Here is a 12648-nt window from a genome sequence, read left to right on the forward strand (position 1 = left end):
CAAATCTGTTATATAACATAAACCCACTGTTTAAACAGAACAGAGAGTGTTCTGTTTCTAAACTGAAGTGAGGAGTTATGCTATTTCAACCATGTTCTTAATAAAAAGAGAATGGTTCATTTAAAGCGTGAAAGTAACTAAACAGGGCCCAGAGGTAGCAACAATACCATCTTTTTTACTCTACTCTACTTACTGTCGCTTAATCTTAGGAAGACTTGACTCTTTCCTCTCTTTCAGTCTGAATATATTTTTTTCATCATTCAAAATTCAAGAACTTTTGGATCATAAAATGTTGTGGTCAACCTTGGGAGGGCTTCTTTAAAAAATTGAAAAAGACGGGCCAGCCCGTGGTTCACTGGCTGAGCGTGGTGCTGACAACACCAAGTCAAGGGTTAAGATTCCCTTACCGGTCATCTTTAACAAAAAAAAAGAATTGGAAAAGATCAGTGTTCTTTGTATCATCTCTGCCTTGCTTGGGAAAGCTTGACTAAGAAGCTTTGTATTACTAAAGTGCATGTGTCAGGAAAGGAGAGAAAAACAGGATAGAGGGTCCTTCCTTAGACAATTTCCATTAGAAATCTGGTAACCAGTCTAGAGTTCATCGAATTATAAATGAGTTGAGTCTTTTATTAAAATTATTGATGCATTTGAATGTTAAAACAAGATATAACTAGTTTTTGTCAAAGATAATAGCTAATCATTGTGAAGGTGTCCAGAAATATTCAAGCTCATATTCTCATCGTGAACGTTCGAATTGGTGGAGAGTTTTTGAAGCACAGTTTTGAAATTTCTGTAAAAACATGAAAAAGAACATATAGTTTGACTCAAAGTATTTCTATTTCTCAAATCATATTCTAGTGAAATAATGTGGAATGTGTGTACAGATATAACTTTATCACTTATACCACGAACTCATGAACATCAAACTCATAAACAACCAATTTCAACAAATTGACAATAGGAGATTGGTTGGAAAATTTACCAAGGAATGGAATACTATTTAGCCAACAAAAATCAGGTTATAACGATCTGTCCATCCATCTATCTATCTATATAAACCGTTCACATGGAATGATGATTATGATATTAAGTAAAAAGTGGTTACAAAATTTGATTTTAGTATAATCTCATACACACACATAACACACACACATACAAGCATACCTGGTAAAGTTTGAAAGAATATACAAGATGTTAAAATATAGTAAATATGGAACTATGGCTTTTTCCCTCATTTTTTTTTTTTTTTGTCTGTGCTTTACATTTTTTCTTCAAAGAACATGTATGACTTTTACATTAAGGGAGAAAATATTTTTTGTAATTCCATCCTCACAACCAACAAATTTAAAATTTGGCCTAACTTTTCAATTAGTTTTCTGTAAATCAGGGTGGATATATGTGATCCTCATTGATGAAACAGTATAGATTTAGAATTGATAACATTAGATCCTAGAACAGGAGTACCTGACAAATGCCTCTTTCTCCGTCTTTTCCACCCAACATTTGAATTGGGCTGTGATTGCATATCAGTTTCACTGGTCTTAAAATCTCCACTGAAAATGTGTTTGATTTGTGTTAAATAGGTTACCTGTCATTACGAGTTAAAGAGAATATCAGCTCATATCCTAGAAAACACTAATATTGACATCCATATTTACACCTTCTTTAAGAGAGCAATCAAGCCATCACCTGTAAAGAACTGAGAAACATACCAATAATCTTGTTATTTAAATTCACACACACACACACACACACACACACACACACACACACACACACACACAAAACCGGGGGGGGGGGGAGAAGATATAACAACCACAATTACTTGAAGTTGATACGACAAGCAAACAGAAAGGACATTGTTGGGGGGGAGGGGGGGAGGGAGAAGGGAGGGAGGTTTTGGTGATGGGGAGCAATAATCAGCCACAATGTATATCGACAAAATAAAATTTAAAAAATAAATAAATAAATAAATTAAATTAAATTAAATAAAAATAAAATAAAAAAAAATAAAGGCAGTCAGTGAGCCTAGTGTGTGACCTAAAGTCCATGGGACACTCACATTAGTAAATGTCAACATCATTGTACTTTCCCAGTGCAAGATGGCAAGTCTTTCTCGCCTCTTCCCTGCTGTATGCACAATTTAACAGCAAGACTTATGTAACGCTAAATACAAAAATGACTTAGGAAGTACAGGTTAGCATTACTCAGTACTGAGGTTTGTTCATCAACTGAACAGTTGGCAGATGTGATTTTAATAACAACGGAGTGATATGGAGAGATCTTTTCTCACTTGGGAAATAATAAGAAATTCAGTAACTGTGGCAATGTAGACTGGATCAATATGTTTTCAAGGCAGATAGATCAGAAGTCCATTCCACAGCTTTCAGTTACAAAAGATTTACACTACTCTCTAACAGCTGATGCCTACATGGCAGATACACCCATTAGATGTCTGTTGGCAATCTGGTTTTCTTTTCATTTTCTCCTGGTGGTCATGATAGCATTGTCTAATAAGGTGGAATTAGAGGATTTTTTGTGGTTATTTTTTACCTGAATTACAAATAGGGGTGCAATAAAACAGGATGATTCATTTGTGACCTATGGCCTGGTCTCATCTCTATCTTGGTCCTCAGTGCCATCTAAGGTTGATTATTTGACATCCCATCCCCTGATTTCTTTATTCTTCATCTGTTCCACTTTATTCTAACAGATAACGAGCTGTCTTGGAAGTGCAGTAGAACCTCGTTATAGCTTTCTCATTGTTATATTAACTTAAATACATCACCAGAAGAACCGTGTCCTTGAAACGTAACAATAGTGAACATTCAATAACTCTTGTCCTTGTTTTGATAAAGATCACAGGCATTTTTATGGCTCTTCCGTCTTCAGAGTGAGCTCTCACTGGGATGAGCTCTTCCCCATTTCCCCCCAGCACAATTTGACTGATAGAAAGAGTCTGATTAACCTTGTTTGGCAGATAGAGAAATGGAGTCACAGAGTCCTTGAATGTCACCATCTGCTGGACAGTGTCAGAGCAGAGACATTCCTCTCTTCCTACCCGGTCTTGATAAGTGCCTTACTGCTCACTAACTAGGAGTTCAGAAATGTGCCCATAGTTCTACACTCTGCCCACTCTTACTTTTATCTCATTCCTAAAATCTATATTGGAAATTCATTCATGGATTTTTGGTTATGGGACACATTTGCCTCAAAGTGAAACTTGTTAGTAATGCCTCAGATTTATTAGAACACATATTCTGTACAGTGCACATTGTCTCCAGTTCAGCCATTTTATGATTCAGATGGAGTAAGTAATACCTGAGATCATCATTATTCATGAAAACACCTTCTTCCTTTCCTTTTGTTTCCTCTAACACAAATTTAGATGTCATTGCTAACTAAAATAACTGCACTGGGAATGACAACTAAAAACTTTGTTTATAAAAGTCTCTTATTCTTTGTTTTCTAGAAAATAGACTTTTTTCCTGACCTATTGGTATTTGTCCAGATCCTCAGAAACAAGATTTTGTGACTCATGTTTCAGACCTTGGTATTTCCCAAGGCATTTAATTGTTTATTTTGGTTTATTTTAGGTATTAAGAGGCATATGTATTTCAAAATTCAGTTTGGCTACTTTTGGTTGGTTTGTTTCTATGTTCGAGTGGAACAAAAGGGATTCACCTTTTGTAAAAGGTAGGGAATTTCTGCAAAATTTCTGTGATATCATGTGGTATTTGTAAAATCAGTTTGCTTTCACAGTTTCACTGCATAATTACAATAGGTTGGAAATAGGTGGCCTCGCATTGAGGCAGAGTTTTGCCAAATCCAGCTGTTGGTTAACTGGCTGGCTTACTGTGAGCTCCTCTTGCTCCAGCTGTCAGTGTTCTTGATTGAAAGTTAAGTAGAACCACCTGCTGTCCATCTTCCCCAGCTGTCTTTATGTATTATCTCTTTATTATTGCATATGAATATATTTGTTTCACCAATCTGATTTTTTAAGTAAGCTTTATATTTTGGAACAATTTCAGATTTGCAGAAGAGTTGCCAAGAGAGTCCCTTCTCCAGATTCCCCCATTGTTAACTTTTTCTCTAATAAGACTTTCAACTTCTTCATGTCCCCATGTCTCTAGAGCCCCTCGTAGCACAAGAACTTGTCTTGTTCCTGTTACAGTGCTCCCCCTTGTCCTCGGTTTTGCTTTCTGAGGTTTCCATTATCTGTGGTCAACTGAGGTGAGAAAACATTATCATTTTGTGTGTGTGTGAGAGAGACCACATTCACATAACTTTTCCTACAGTATTTGTTGTAGCTGTTCTATTTTATTAGTAGTTATTGTTGTTAATCTCTTACTGTGCCTAATTTATAAATTAAGCTTTATCATAGGTATGTATGTATATAAAAAGATATAGTCTGTGCAGGGTTTTATTCCCTTCACTGTTTCAGGCATCTGCTGGGAGGTCTTGGAGTAGTATACCCCATGGATAAGGGGGGACTACTGTACTACTCATTGGGTTTCAGTAAGTTGGGGTTGTATAGACAATTAGAGAGACACATTTTATGTGATTTATATTTTACAGATAAATAAGGGTGTGGTTGTATTTATTACAAATATGATACAAATACCTAATGTAATTGCAAGTTCAGAAACAAGCCAACATTTATTTTAAATTTACTTATGTCTTTTCTAGGTGATTTTAATAGTGGCTTTAGTGATGCACAGGTTTTACCTAATTCGACTCAGAAATGCTTGAGATTAAAATTGGTCTATTTCTACAAATTTATTACAAGTTAGAGCAGAAATATTCTTTCAGGAAAAATTGGCTTTTATTTCCTATATTATATATCAAATTGATGTGATTTACAAACTACTTTTATAAGATTAATTCGTATCACTGTAAATTTTTGCATTTGATTAGTAATAAGAAGCCCTCAAAAAGGTGTGTTACCTAATGCTTTTTATCAGATGACTTTGAAATATTTAGGGGGTGTCTTCGTAAATACTGTATTAGTTTTACCCAGGATAGCCAGATAGGGCATTGCTGAGGTGATTGAACTTCAAAAATCAATCAGAAAAACATACATAGCATATTGGAAAGATTAATGGACTGATATTGTTCCTGCTATGTGTAAAGAAAAAGATGAAAAGCAATGAAACCTGGAAGCCTAGGCTACGCCAAGATGTTTTGCATGATGCTGGCATTGAACAGAGAAAGCTCTGTGCAATTTTAAAAGCTACTATTTGCATAGAGAATGCTGTAATTCAAGAGTGAAACAGACATTTTGGGGGCTTATTTGCATTTGGCTATGTATCTATGTAGGGATTTTTATAACAGCATCACTAAATGGATATAAGAACTAAAATGTTATTTCTCTGTAAAAAATAGATAGTAAAGCAAAACTTGCACAATTTGTATTAGATTTTGGATTACTTCCTTAGAATAAGTCCCAGGAATAAATTAAATCAAATGTCCAAAATGTCATCCATCACTTGACATTCCTAATGCAATCTCTTCTTTGGAAAGGAATTGATGCCTCTGTATAAATGCCTGTTTCTCCAAAGGCAAATAAGCCAAGATAATCGCTGAGGGATGGGATAACTTCACGTCCAGGTTCAGAAGTTAATCAGGTTAATTGGTGCATGGAGGGACGATAATCAGAGAGAGGCATGTTGTCATGGAAAGAGCATCACCGAAGTTGACAGGCATTCCAGTGGGGATGAAGTTGCTTTGATACCTACAGAGAATACTGGGCTGAAGAGTCATTAGTTCCAAAAGAGGGTTTCAGGTCAAACTTCTGCAGATGCCTTGGTCCGTATGATGGGGAGTCTGACACATTCCAGTCTGCTCTGATAAAATGGCTATTTTCCTTCCTGCATTGAGACATGTAGACATAATATTCTGAAGTGACGGGTCTCTTATCTCTGCCCAACCATAATCAGACTGATAGAAAAAGTCTGAAATAATTTTTAGTCTCTTTTCAAGTATAAACCTATTAGAAATTATCTTCTTTTTCCTCTCTGCTGAAGACACTGGATGCTTTACCTTCCAACCCAATGCAGCAAATACTGTTTTGTTTTATTTTTATTCCTTTGTTTGATGATGCTAGCCAATGCAGATGCATGGGCTGCAACTTCCCAGCTGAAATCTGGGACTCAGCTGCGCTTCATTCAATGTGTCAACTCTTCTGCCAGTGGGGATATCATTCAGTTAACTCTCTAGGGAGAGCTATGAGAAAGCAGAGGGGACACAGGGACAGCACAAACAGCCCAGACAATATCAAAAGGCTGAGGTCTGTTCTCCATTTGGTCACTAACTGGATGGTGACTGCAGTTTCCTTGTTAAATTTAATGTCTATATATTTTGGCTCTATATACGGACACAACAGGCATTTTAGAAATCCGTTAGTCCCAGCTGAGGTTACCACTTTCGAAACTATAAGAAAGCTGGCAAAAAAAAAAAAAAAAAAAAAAGAAGAGCATTCGTGTATTTCTTAACATTATGTACATTTTCCATGTAAATTGCTCCCATGCTCACATTGCAGAAAAAAAGCTAGCCTTTTGCAACGAAAAATAAGTGTGTGGTTATCACATCTATGACGTAAGTGAATAAGAAGCTTACCTTGTGGACTACAGTCTCAATGTGAATGTTCTCAGCTCAGCATTGTATTTCCACAGAAATAGACACGTGGTTACTGAGTCAGCTCACCTCCTCCCTTCCCCACCCACTCAGCATACAAGCTCGCACATCTGTCACCCAGTCATCCTCATCAAATTTATGTCACTCCCTTAAAGTGAATTTTTTTTAACGTTTACAATGTTTATTTTCTCATTGACACTGTCAGTTAAGAATTATTTGGAATCACAGTACTTCCTTAATTTTTTCATAGGGAATATTCCATTTACTGGGTAGTTCATGGTCTTCTGGACATATTCTAATTAATACATTTGTTAGCATAGTAATTTCAGTTGGGCAAAACTTACTGCCAATAAAACTTGAATTTAATTTGTTATGCATTCCCAGTGGCAACCAATAATCACGTACTTCAATATTACAGATTTCAATTCTTCCATCCTTTATGACTATGAATACTTTAATTTCCAAGTGTGACTGTTCATATAATACATTAAAGGAAGGGCTTATATTAAACTCTGGAGTTTTTCTGCATATATACTCCCGTTTGTCATTCTTTGGCTTTGCTATTTATTCCAGGAAACAGTGTCTCATCTGTTGGGTTTATTAGTTTAATGTGATTATCAATTTGAAAAAGTGGCATACTCTGAAGCAATAGTAGCCACCAGTACTTTGGAGGTCAGAGTGGGCTCCTTTTTCAAATGATTTTTTGCTAAGGAAGTTATGCTAGGGGTGATATTTCACCTGATCACTTGGTAAGAGCTCTTTAGCAAAGAAGACAAGAAGGTCCCATCAGTATCACGGAATAAAGTGCTATGGTGATAAGCAGTAATCTGACCAATCTTAACAGCTGTTCCTGAGATTTTAAACTGTCCATCAAGTAATAGGTCAAATATTTTGGTAATATTTTGATAACCTGCACATCCCACATGGGTTGGACAGTGTTCGGAGCTCTCACGACTAATTTCAAATATTCCATCCTATCATGCTTGTTTTTGGTTGTAAAGAAAGTTTGATATTACCCATATCATGGTAGACCATTCCTCCCCAACTTCCTCTCCAAACCAGTTCTATGCCTTCTCACCTCAGATTCAGGTTATATTCTTGCAAGGATTCTGGTGCCTACCAATTACAACAAAGGCAGAATTTCTCTAAAAGAAAAGAACTGGCTTGCCTTGTAGATAGATCCAGTCCTGTACTTCCAAATTTCAATAAACCTCATTGGAAATTGACTGTAAAATGAGCCCACTTTTTGCTCTTTTTTTAAAGCCAGTTACTGGGACCTTGAGGTTACGAAGGAGCTGGAAGTGATTCTTCACTGATGATGGGATTGACTTGCCAGAATCTCATTACAGTCGTGCACATGTTTTATTCCACCTTTCTGGCTCTCTGTGGGTGTGCACATAGCTGGCATCCATGTTATACGTTTCATACCCTCCTGTGTTCGGCATAAATTGTTCCTAACCATGGAGTTGGGGAGTCCCGAGCACCGAGTGTAAACCACAGTGTCTTCAGCACCAGCCTCAGGGTCCCAGGTCCCCGCCTGCTGCCCAGTCTCCTGATCTAGTGGGCGGTGCAGCCTGCAACATACCCCCCTCAAAATGAATCTTACTGCTTTCTTTTTTCTCCAGTTTTCTTGTAGTCCTCTTCCCTTTCCTCTTTATCTACTAGGCAAACCCATCCATTGATTTTTAAATTAAATGTCATTTCCTTGGGAATCATTCCTGACCTGCCCGAGACTCACTCAGGCCTCCCTTTTATTATTTTCAATAATCCCTTGTGATGTCCCTGCAATGTGTCACAGAACAATGTAATGTAAATAGTGTATGTATTTATCCATATCCTCAACTCCAGAGTTACCCTTTTGGGAGTGGGTTGCACTCATGTTCTCAGAAGGCACAGCAGAGGTGGGGTCATTCAATCCCCTTAGCCTCAGGGGTACTTGGTAGAGCTTAGGGTAGCAGTGGATCACAGTCTCATCCCCTCACTCCAGTACAAATATTATATTTTCTGATTGTCTTGATGTGAAAATATTTGAGAGGCACAGAGGGCAGGGTTCATGTCTGTTTTGTTTATCACTGCCTCTCAGAACCTGGTACAGTGCCTGACTGACACATAGGAGGCACCTGATAAATACTTACTGAATGAAAAAAAATGTGGTCTTTATAAAGAGATTGAGTCTTTTCTTATATACAGCACCACAAATCTTCTTCATAGGCTGTGGATAGGAAAGTAGAAGGTTGAAGAAACAATAGCTATATGATAATAAAAAGCTTAGCCACTAGTCTATATTTTGGGGAAGATTTTTGTGACTTTAATTCATGGACAGACATGAATTCATAGTTTCAGTGTACTGTTGGGTAATGGCTAAGAGCACTGCTTGGAAGTCTGAGTATGTGGGAAAACTGCTGGTTCTGGTGATACCAGCTCTGTGCCCTAAGGACCTGCTTAAATTTTCTTTTCTCAGTTTTGTCAAATGAAGGTAATAATGGCAACTACCTCATAGAGTTGTGTGAGAATTAAATGAGTCAATATATGTACAGTGCTTAAACTGTGCCTATGACATAGGGAGTGCTCAGTGAACGTCAGCATAATTATTGTCCTGGTTGTAATATAAAAGCTAACTTTAATAGACTTATGCTCCAGGCGCTTTCTGTGGGAATTTAGAGATTTATGATAAGATCATCCAAAGAGTAACCTTTACATGTATATCTTCCACATCCAACAAATTATAGTATGATTACAAGTGAAAGAAAATCCATTCTACAGCAATAAATTACTGACTTTTTAAAATTTAATTTCTCAAGAAAGCATTTCAGCCTTAATGGGAGGGAAAAAAAACTTTTTGACTGTCTTTTATAATTAACCACTTTTTGAGTGTCAAGGTAAGATACAACAGATGTAAAAGGGGAGAAAGGCACAAGTAGAAAAAAAAAGCACTCACTGTGTTCTCATGTGGTACAAACACTGGAAGGAAGTCATGATTTAGCATAAAGGATGATAGTTGAAGACTTTGTACTAATAATACTTTCCACAATACTGGAGACCTTCAATGGGGGCTTACAGAGAGAAGTTTGGGACTGTCTTCTATTGCCCTTAAGAATGTTCTTTACAATGAGTACCTGGCATTAGAATCTCCATCGTGCAGTATATGAATCACATACATGATCTAAATGTCTTTTGGAGCCTAATACTTGCTGGTTTTTCTGTCATAAGGCTCTCTTGTTGAGCATCCGATATTTGAACATTTCTTGCCTGGATTTTATCCTTCCTTTGAAATCAGGTATTGTACTGAAGATGACTTTCCTGATTTCTAATCAGAAAAGACAATGTATAAACTTTTTTTAGTGTGTTCTTTATTCTAGAATTGCTCTTCTGTGTTCTTAAATATTTTGGTCATGGGTCTCTTTAAATGTTTGCAACTTACTTAATTGTCCTGATTTTGCTATTATGTATGAAAAAGCAACATTTAAATTGTGGATCTTTCTACTTGGTTTCCATGACATCACTTTTGCTGGTTTTTTTGTTGTTGTTGTTGTTGTTGTTTGTTTTTTTTGTCTTTGGTTCCTAACTGTATTCTTTATCCCAACCACAAATGGGGGCTTTCTCCCTAAATTTCAGCCTTAAACTTCTGGTCTCTCAGCCCTTTCAGACTTCCTGGGCTTTGCTATTCTTTATAAGTTAGATGACTTTCCAACCCTAATCACCAGTCCTACCCTCTTTCTCATAGTTTCAGTTGATTACAGGACATTTCCACTGGAATGTTCTATCCCAGCCAGGTTATAGTACATAATGGAGCACTGGGATCCTGTGAGATCCGAAGTGTGGTAAGTAGATAAGGCGAGATCATTATGAGCATTTGCATTTGGAAACACTGAGAGCAGTTATAGTAGGAGTCAGGGATGACAATCTAGGGAGACATAAAAGCTGGGGACAAAAGGGAGAGGGCCAAGAGCAGTGGGTCAGAAAAAGCCAGTGCAGAATATTTACTTACAGAAATATGTACATGTTATTCAACTGTATTATTCTTTTATAATTACAAAGATAATACATATGTTTGAAGAACTTGTGGAAGTCATAGAAACCACAAATAAGGCACTAAATTTACCTGCAATATATTCATCTAGAGTCAATGGTCATTGATATTTTGGCATATAACCTCCACACACCCCCTTAACATTTACAAGTATTTGCATCATCATGTAAGTGCCTTTTATACCCTGCTATTTAAACAATACATCATATGCATTTTTACATGCTGTGAATATTATAGAAAATGATTTTTTTAATTGGATTTACTGGGCTTCAGCATATAGGTTTTACATGATTTATTTAACAAATCCCCTATTGTTGGATGTCTAGGTTATGAGTGACCTTGAAAAAATCCAGGGAACCATCTCAGTGACCTATGGAGAAACCCCCTGTGAGTTGATCCTCAGAGGGAAGGGTGGGAGAGAGGCAGTGAGATCCACTAACAGGAAATAGTGCCAGGAGTCAGAAGATCAGGGCCTGGTACTGCACTCATCCCCAAACCACTGTACATGTCACTTCACATTTCTGGACCTCTTTTCCTTCAACTGTAAAATTAAAGTCTTGAGTTAGTTTGCCTCTCAGTTCCTTTCAGCTCTGATATTTTAAAGTTCCAAGTGACTGAGAATACTGCATAAAGGAGAGTTAACTGGGTAGCATGGGATCCTGATGGAAGCCCAGAAATATGAGGGTCAGGGCCAAGCTCCTGAAATGAGAGTAAAGTTGGTCCCATCTCCAAATCTCCCACCCACTTACGGTTTCTGCTGTCCTCCCCTTGCCCCAATCTCTAGCAGGTAGATGCTTCACCAAAAAGAGCCACTTGGCAAAATAGTTTGGTGCTTTTAAAGAATCTCCGTGCCAAGATGAGAATGAAATAAAGAAGCTATAAAAAGCAGAAACAGTTCATGTTAGGTGACCCTGTGGGTGACCCGCCTACCACACCATGGCTCTCTGTCTCTAAATCACTCTCTACACATTGCTAGATTTTCTTCCATTTTCCCTGAATCTTATCCAGAAATTCAACTTAGTATGTATTGATTTTTTGTCAGTGTTTCTCATCACTTGTAAACTCATGTCACCTTTCATGAAAATTTAGAAATTCACATTCTCCGTTCTTAAAATGTCAAATAATAAAATGAATACTGTGACTACATAGATAACAGAGAGGAGAGTGTCTCATGGTTTGCTTTCTAAATTACGCCCCAATCTGTACCTCACCAGTCCCAGACTGACTTGTTCTCTCGTCCAGGGATTCTGAGAAGAATATTTGAAATTACTTACTGGATTTAATGATTTATATGAACCTCCTAGAATGGTAAGGTTAATTTTTTTTCTTAGGGACCTCTTGAAAAGTGTTTTGGAAAAGAAAAAAAGTGGTATTTAATAAGTACTGACTGTAGAACTGACTCTCTCTAGGTGGTTCGTGCTGTGCATACATTCTGTGGGGTAGGTTTTATTGTCCAACACTTATCCCTAGGAAAACAAAAGTGCAGAGAGATCCAAAGCCACACAGCTGAGCTAGGATGCAAACTCCCTTTTGGCCCCCTCCAAAGTTCTTTCTGTTGCACCATGACCATACACATACAGCAAATGGGAGCCTCCAACCTATGCGCATAGATGATTTTCAGTGCGTGATGGTGAAGTGAGGACTTTCCAAAGGTCTTGAATAAAAACTGTAAATAAATTTCAGAAATCCTTCAGGACTATAACACAAAACAAAACAAAACAAAAAACAACCAATAAACAAATATACTTTCAAGAGCTGATTTTAATCCAATATGATTTTCTCACTTATTAGGGTGATCATACCTCTTTTGATAGCTATTATTCCAGTGTATTAATAGCACCCATTCTCTCTCAAAAGAGTGCTGGTCTGTATGATAAACAATATGACTTCTCTATATTTATCTTTAATTATTAAAATCTGTATGGTCTTAGGTCAAAAATCGAAAAGAGCCTAAGAGATCACATTAAAGAGGAAATTCCCAG

The 12648-nt window shown here is 37.1% G+C and overlaps 1 protein-coding gene and 1 pseudogene across 2 annotated transcripts in view; one reads left to right on the forward strand and one right to left on the reverse strand.

Moving 5' to 3' along the window:
- Positions 1-12648, forward strand: part of FGF14 (fibroblast growth factor 14) — a 652329-nt gene that overhangs the window by 368745 nt on the left and 270936 nt on the right. The window lies entirely within an intron of this gene.
- Positions 6859-9771, reverse strand: LOC134382380 (lipoyl amidotransferase LIPT1, mitochondrial-like; annotated as a pseudogene).

The sequence above is a fragment of the Cynocephalus volans genome, chromosome 7 (assembly GCF_027409185.1).
Source record: "Cynocephalus volans isolate mCynVol1 chromosome 7, mCynVol1.pri, whole genome shotgun sequence".
Lineage (NCBI taxonomy): Eukaryota > Metazoa > Chordata > Mammalia > Dermoptera > Cynocephalidae > Cynocephalus > Cynocephalus volans.